Here is a 5,748-nt window from a genome sequence, read left to right on the forward strand (position 1 = left end):
TGGTTTTTTGTTAATTTTGAAAGTGGCGCATTTGAGAGCATTTGAAGTTATGAAAGATAGGTATGATGTATTTGGAAAAATGTAATTAGTTCAGAAAAATGACGCCAGTCCCCCTCCCATTTTGATCGCTGATAACTCGGTTTTCAATGTGGCGCAACAATTTTTTTCATGGCGCATATGAGCGCATTTGAATCCCCATATAAAACTCCCTTCGTCAACCCGGATTTGAAACTTTTTATTTGGTTGGTCATCACTTCGTAAAATTTTGTTACCTCCATATCTTGGGCAATTTTCAAAATTTTCATCAAAGAAATTATGGCGCATATGAGAGCATTTAAAGACGAAAGAGTCCATGCCCTCAACTTTATATTGCACATCACTGTTGAGGATTTAACACCTGCGTTTCACTGCCCCCCCCCTCGAAAGTACGATATCTTTGTTAATTAGCTAGTGCAAAATTTGTTATTGGTGGCGCATTTGAATGCATTTGAATTTATGAAAAATAAGTATGATGAATTTGGAAAACTGTTATTAGTTTAGAAAAATCACGCCAGCCTCCCCCCCCCCCCATTTCAATAGCCGATGAATCGGCAAATTTTTTTCTCTATGACGCATATGAGCGGATTTAAAGATCTTCAAGATTATGTGATTTAAATTTTGATTTTTTAACTGTGAGGATAGCGTTACGCTGCCCCCCCCCACATAACACCTGATACGACTCCTACAGTTTCGTGGTGCAAACATTTTAATCAATGGCGCATTTGTGAGCATTTGGGGCGCAATTCAGTGGGCTATAGAAAGCCCAAAAATTAGGAGGGGGGCTAGTTTAACTGACCTCAGAACATGTACACTTATGGCAATATGAATTTACCCAACTTCATATAGAAGGAACGGATGCACTACTTAACATATATTACATTTGATCCATAAAACGTTGTGTTGTCGCGTGACACCCGCCCGGCAATTAAATGTTCTCTGCAGTGAAATTACAAAATTCTGGAAAAATTTCCATCGTTCTGCTTTTTTATTCTTTCCACGCGTATTAGATTACTGTTACATTTTGTGATTTTAAAGAAGCTTGGTAAAAGTGCATGATAATATCGGTTATGATATGGTTGAAATTTACCACATTAATCACTGGTATTTTTATGCCTCTCTCGACGCCGGGGCATACTAGGACCACCATGACGTCGCCGACCGCTGCTGTCAAAAGTTTAGTTCTCTGTTGTCAAGCAAACGGAGGAAACGCTACTATTTAAGTAAATTACCTCTTTGGTTTGTACCTCACAATTTGGTCAACTAAAGACGAGTTCAACGAATTAGAGGAGTTGATTAATGGTATTGGAATATTCATTTCTCAGATATTTTATACAAAATCTATTAATTTCAATGAGCCAAACATTGCCAATCCAAGAAATTTTCTTCTTCATTAATTTGTTTCTAACACAATAACAATTTTTTAAATTATTTTAACCAATTGGAAATTATTCACATATAGTCTCAGGATCATCGTTAATCAATATGAATGTTTTAAAAGAAATTACACTTGGGAAAAGTTATGAAAATCTGAACCCTAAAAACAGGTTTTCACTAATGTGTCTGTGTTTCTGTAGATTTTGACTTATTTAGCACGATAACTTTTAAAATAATTGAAAGATTAGATTGGCCTTCGCCTATTTGAAAGCTATTTGCAGTTTCCTTATTGTTTAAAGGAATGTTTGAAGTAACGTGATTTCTCAGTTTGTGTAAATGCTGCTAGCCTTATCGCATGAGAAAAACAGTGTGCGAGCAGCAGTGAATCGTGACAGATCGTCCGATCTTTTCGGATCAGTAAAGTGATTAACTCAATAAAGACATTAAATATTACATCTTACAAAAAATGTCTATATAAACGAGTGAGTGATCTGTGTGGTTCTCAAAAATGGTCTTAGTCTGCCGAGTATTCTATACTTAAAATAAAACTTGAACTATTAATAATTTGAAACGATTCTTCTCTGTCAATTGCTGATCTGGAAAAATTAATTATTTATAAACATGAGCATTAAACAAATATTCCTTCGAGCCGGATTGAAGATCGCGAAAAAACATTCGAAAGTGTAAAATTAATACAGAAAAGACCAAGTGAGAAATTATATTAAGTGAAAGCACAGGAAGTAGGTAGAAAATAGGACGGCTTGGGGTCACATAGCAAAGATATAAGCTGGTGAGAACATCTTCGCACGTACTGTAAGGCAGTTGTCCTTTCTCAAATAGTCTGTACTGTACTCTTTCATGCTTTCATTCTTCACTGGATCGGTCTTTCATTATTCTTCACCTGAAGGAAGAAATAACAAGTTTGCCAGCTGATATTTTGATTTAATTATAGAATTAATCGATTTCTAACCTTCTGCAGTGGTAAGATAGCAACTTCAATTTACCCATGATGAGAGAGGCTCGTTCTGGTGAAAAAATTAATAATTCAGACCGTAGTATTTGAGTGATAATTTATTGAAATTTTATTAATAATTATGCTCTCGCACACCCTACTTTGCTCGCCTCGTCAGAGCACTTTCAAACTAAAGTAAATCAGTTTTTTAGTTTGCAAATTAAGACTTTTCAATTTTAGCTGAATTATCAGCAACTGTCAATTTAAATTTCTCCCTTTCTTAAAATGGATCCATTATTCTCTGAGTTATCAGAGATTTCTCAGGTGATTCGATGCACTGAAACCAATTTTAGGATTTGAATATTTCACAAAGTCTAAATATCTCGTTATTTAAGATGCTTATCTCATTGCGCGATATTTTTTATATAATCAATTGGTCTTGCTTACTTCTAAAATTAAGGCTGATGAAAGTTTAAATCAGTCTCAAATTATTTGTCATGATTCCTTGCCTATTAAACTTCCTCAAATCATTTTACCGGAGTTTTCAGGAGACTACAAGGATTGGGAGAATTTCCGCGATTCATTTATTGCTTTAATAATTCAAAACGATTCCTTGTCAAATGTAACAAGATTGCAGTATTTAAAATTGTCCTTAAAGGGCGAAGCTGAAGATTTTTTAAGACATGTTTCGATAACTGATGCTAATTTTATCTCCACTTGGGAGTCGCTAAGGACCAGATTTGACAACAAGAGAGCTTTAATCTCAACTCATTTACAAGCCTTTATCAATCTTCCTAATGGGTCGAATAATATTCTAGAAGACTTAAAAAAAAAACTTAAAATCAAACAAATGAGTTATTGGCGGCTCTCAAAACTCTTAAAACCTTAACAGAACATTGGAGTGATTTACTTGTTTTTATAATGGTTAAAAAGTTTAATATTAGTACTCTCAAGGAATGGTAGATGCATATTGGTTCTAGCATACTGGTTTAAAGTTCTGTCTGTAGACAGGCGTAGGTAAATTGCTACAAATAATCATTGTTATTATAATTGTCTCACGCCTGGACGTCGACTTCATAATTGTGTTAGTAAATTAAAATGTTACAAGTGCGGTAGGAGATATAACTCCCTGTTGCATTCCGATGATTATAATTTAAGTCCCACCTTACCACCAACTAACTCTGCATAGGTAACTTCTCAATTGACAGTTTCAGGTTCTCTCGCGTTACAATTAAATGATCCCGGCAATTCCACCCTGGGGGTGGCGGTGAATCATGTTTCGCTTAAAGAAACAGACGATATAGTTTCGTTTAATTTTCTGAAAAGTCATTCAAATTTGTCGTGCTTAACCTTACTCGCTACGGCTGTTATTTCCTTCCAAGCCGATAATGGAAGAAGTCACACCTTTAGAGTTTTGCTGGACCAAGGATCTGAATGTTGTTTTCTTTACCGAAGGAGCAATAAAAATATTAAATCCACGCTACATCCAAGCTTTAGTATTATTACACCTTACATCATATGCTCCTCCTGTAAGATCTAACATGGGGAATGAAGATCAATTAAAAGAGTTAGGGTTAGCCCATTCAAATCCCTTTAGCGCCCATGAAGTTGATTTTATTTTAGAGGCCGATGAATATGGCTCATGTGTACCTCCTGGTCTCCTACAGGGTATATTGGGTTCTCTTATTGCACAAAGTGCCTTTTTTGGTTGGATATTATCTGGGCCGATTTCAGTCACAAATCAAATGGAAATTAAGATTCCAGTTACAGCACATCAGGCTATTTCAGCAGAAGTGTTGCATGAAGACATAACCAGGTTAAGGAGTTGGAGGAAGTTCCCTTTAAAAATACTTTGACGGATGACGAAATGTTTTGTGATGAGCATTTGGCCACGAATTACCAACGAACAAAAGACGGACGTTGCATGATACGCTTACCTTTCAAAAACGGTCCTCCCATAAAAAAAGGTGCATCCCTGGAGAGAGCTAAGATCGTTTTGAATAAAGTACTTCGTCGTTTATCGGAGAGATCGGAATCATTGTTACGATACTCCAGTTTCTTATCAGAATATGAAAGCCTTGGACACATGGAACTTCTTCAAGAAAAGAAATTGGATAGTTTTCCACAAACTGTGTATTTGCCTCATCACCCTATCTTAAGAGAACGTAGTTCCGCTACTGAGTTAACGGTTGTTTTCAACGCTTCCAGTTTAACTTCCAATAATTCTTCCTTGAATTCTCATCTTCACATCGGTCCCAAGATTCTCAATGATTTGGCTTCATGGCTTCAATCATTATGAATTCGAGATCACGTCGCTTTGTTTATATGTCTGACATTGAAAAAATGTTTAGACAAATTCTAGTTGACCCTCGGCATTGTGACTTTTAAATAATTGTCTGGATTTCTCCTGATAAAAGGCTCATCGCTTATAGACTTTTAACCGTTACGTACGACACTGGCTGTGCTCCTTATTTGGTTAATAAAGTGGTTAAGCAGTTAGCTTATGATGAAGGAAATAGTTTTTCTTTAGCCCAAACTATATTTGAAAATAATATTTATGTCGATGATGTTTTGTTTCGTGCAGATAGTCAGATTGAGGCTAAGCAGGCGCAAGCTCAAGTAACACTGTTATTAGAAGCTGGCGTTTTCCATTTTCTAAAATGGGCCGCAAATGAACCCGAACTATTGGAAGATTGTCGCTCTGGGGAACACGAACGTGCTATCGATTTTCTGTTAACGGAGGATGTTCAGCTGAAGGTTCTAGGTTTATTTTGGGATCCTGAGCCTAATTCATTCCATTTTAAAGTGACTTCTTCTGTAGTCGAAAATCCAACAAAACGGATTGTTCTTTCATTAATAGCCAAGTTGTATGGCCCTATGGGTTGGATAACTCCAGTCATATTATTGGCAAAAATTTTTATGCAGGAACTTTGCCTGCTAAACTCGACTGTTAGGACAGACTACCTCATGATCTTGAAATTAAATGGTTAAATTATCATGGTTCTCTGGAAAAATTACAAGCACTTAAAGTCCCGAGATGGATACAACAATTTCAGAAAAACTCTGAATTCGTGCTTAATGGCTTCTCTGATGCTTCTTCAAAAGCTTATGCAGCTTCCGTTTACATTAGAATTCTCAGTGAAGATTTAAGGGAGGCTCATGTTTGCCTACTAATGGCTAAATCTAAAGTAGCTCCCGTTAAATATGTATCAATTCCTCATTTGGAGTTGTGTTGCTAACTAAGACACTTAAGTTTGTCATGGAAACTATGTCATTCGATAAAATACGAGGGTAGTTCAATAAGTCCTTAGAATGAAGTATAAAAACAATTTTTTTTTGGTAAATTTTTTTTTATTTTTCAACATAATCTCCTTGGAGCTCTA

This window comes from Belonocnema kinseyi, chromosome 1, assembly GCF_010883055.1.
Source record: "Belonocnema kinseyi isolate 2016_QV_RU_SX_M_011 chromosome 1, B_treatae_v1, whole genome shotgun sequence".
Lineage (NCBI taxonomy): Eukaryota > Metazoa > Arthropoda > Insecta > Hymenoptera > Cynipidae > Belonocnema > Belonocnema kinseyi.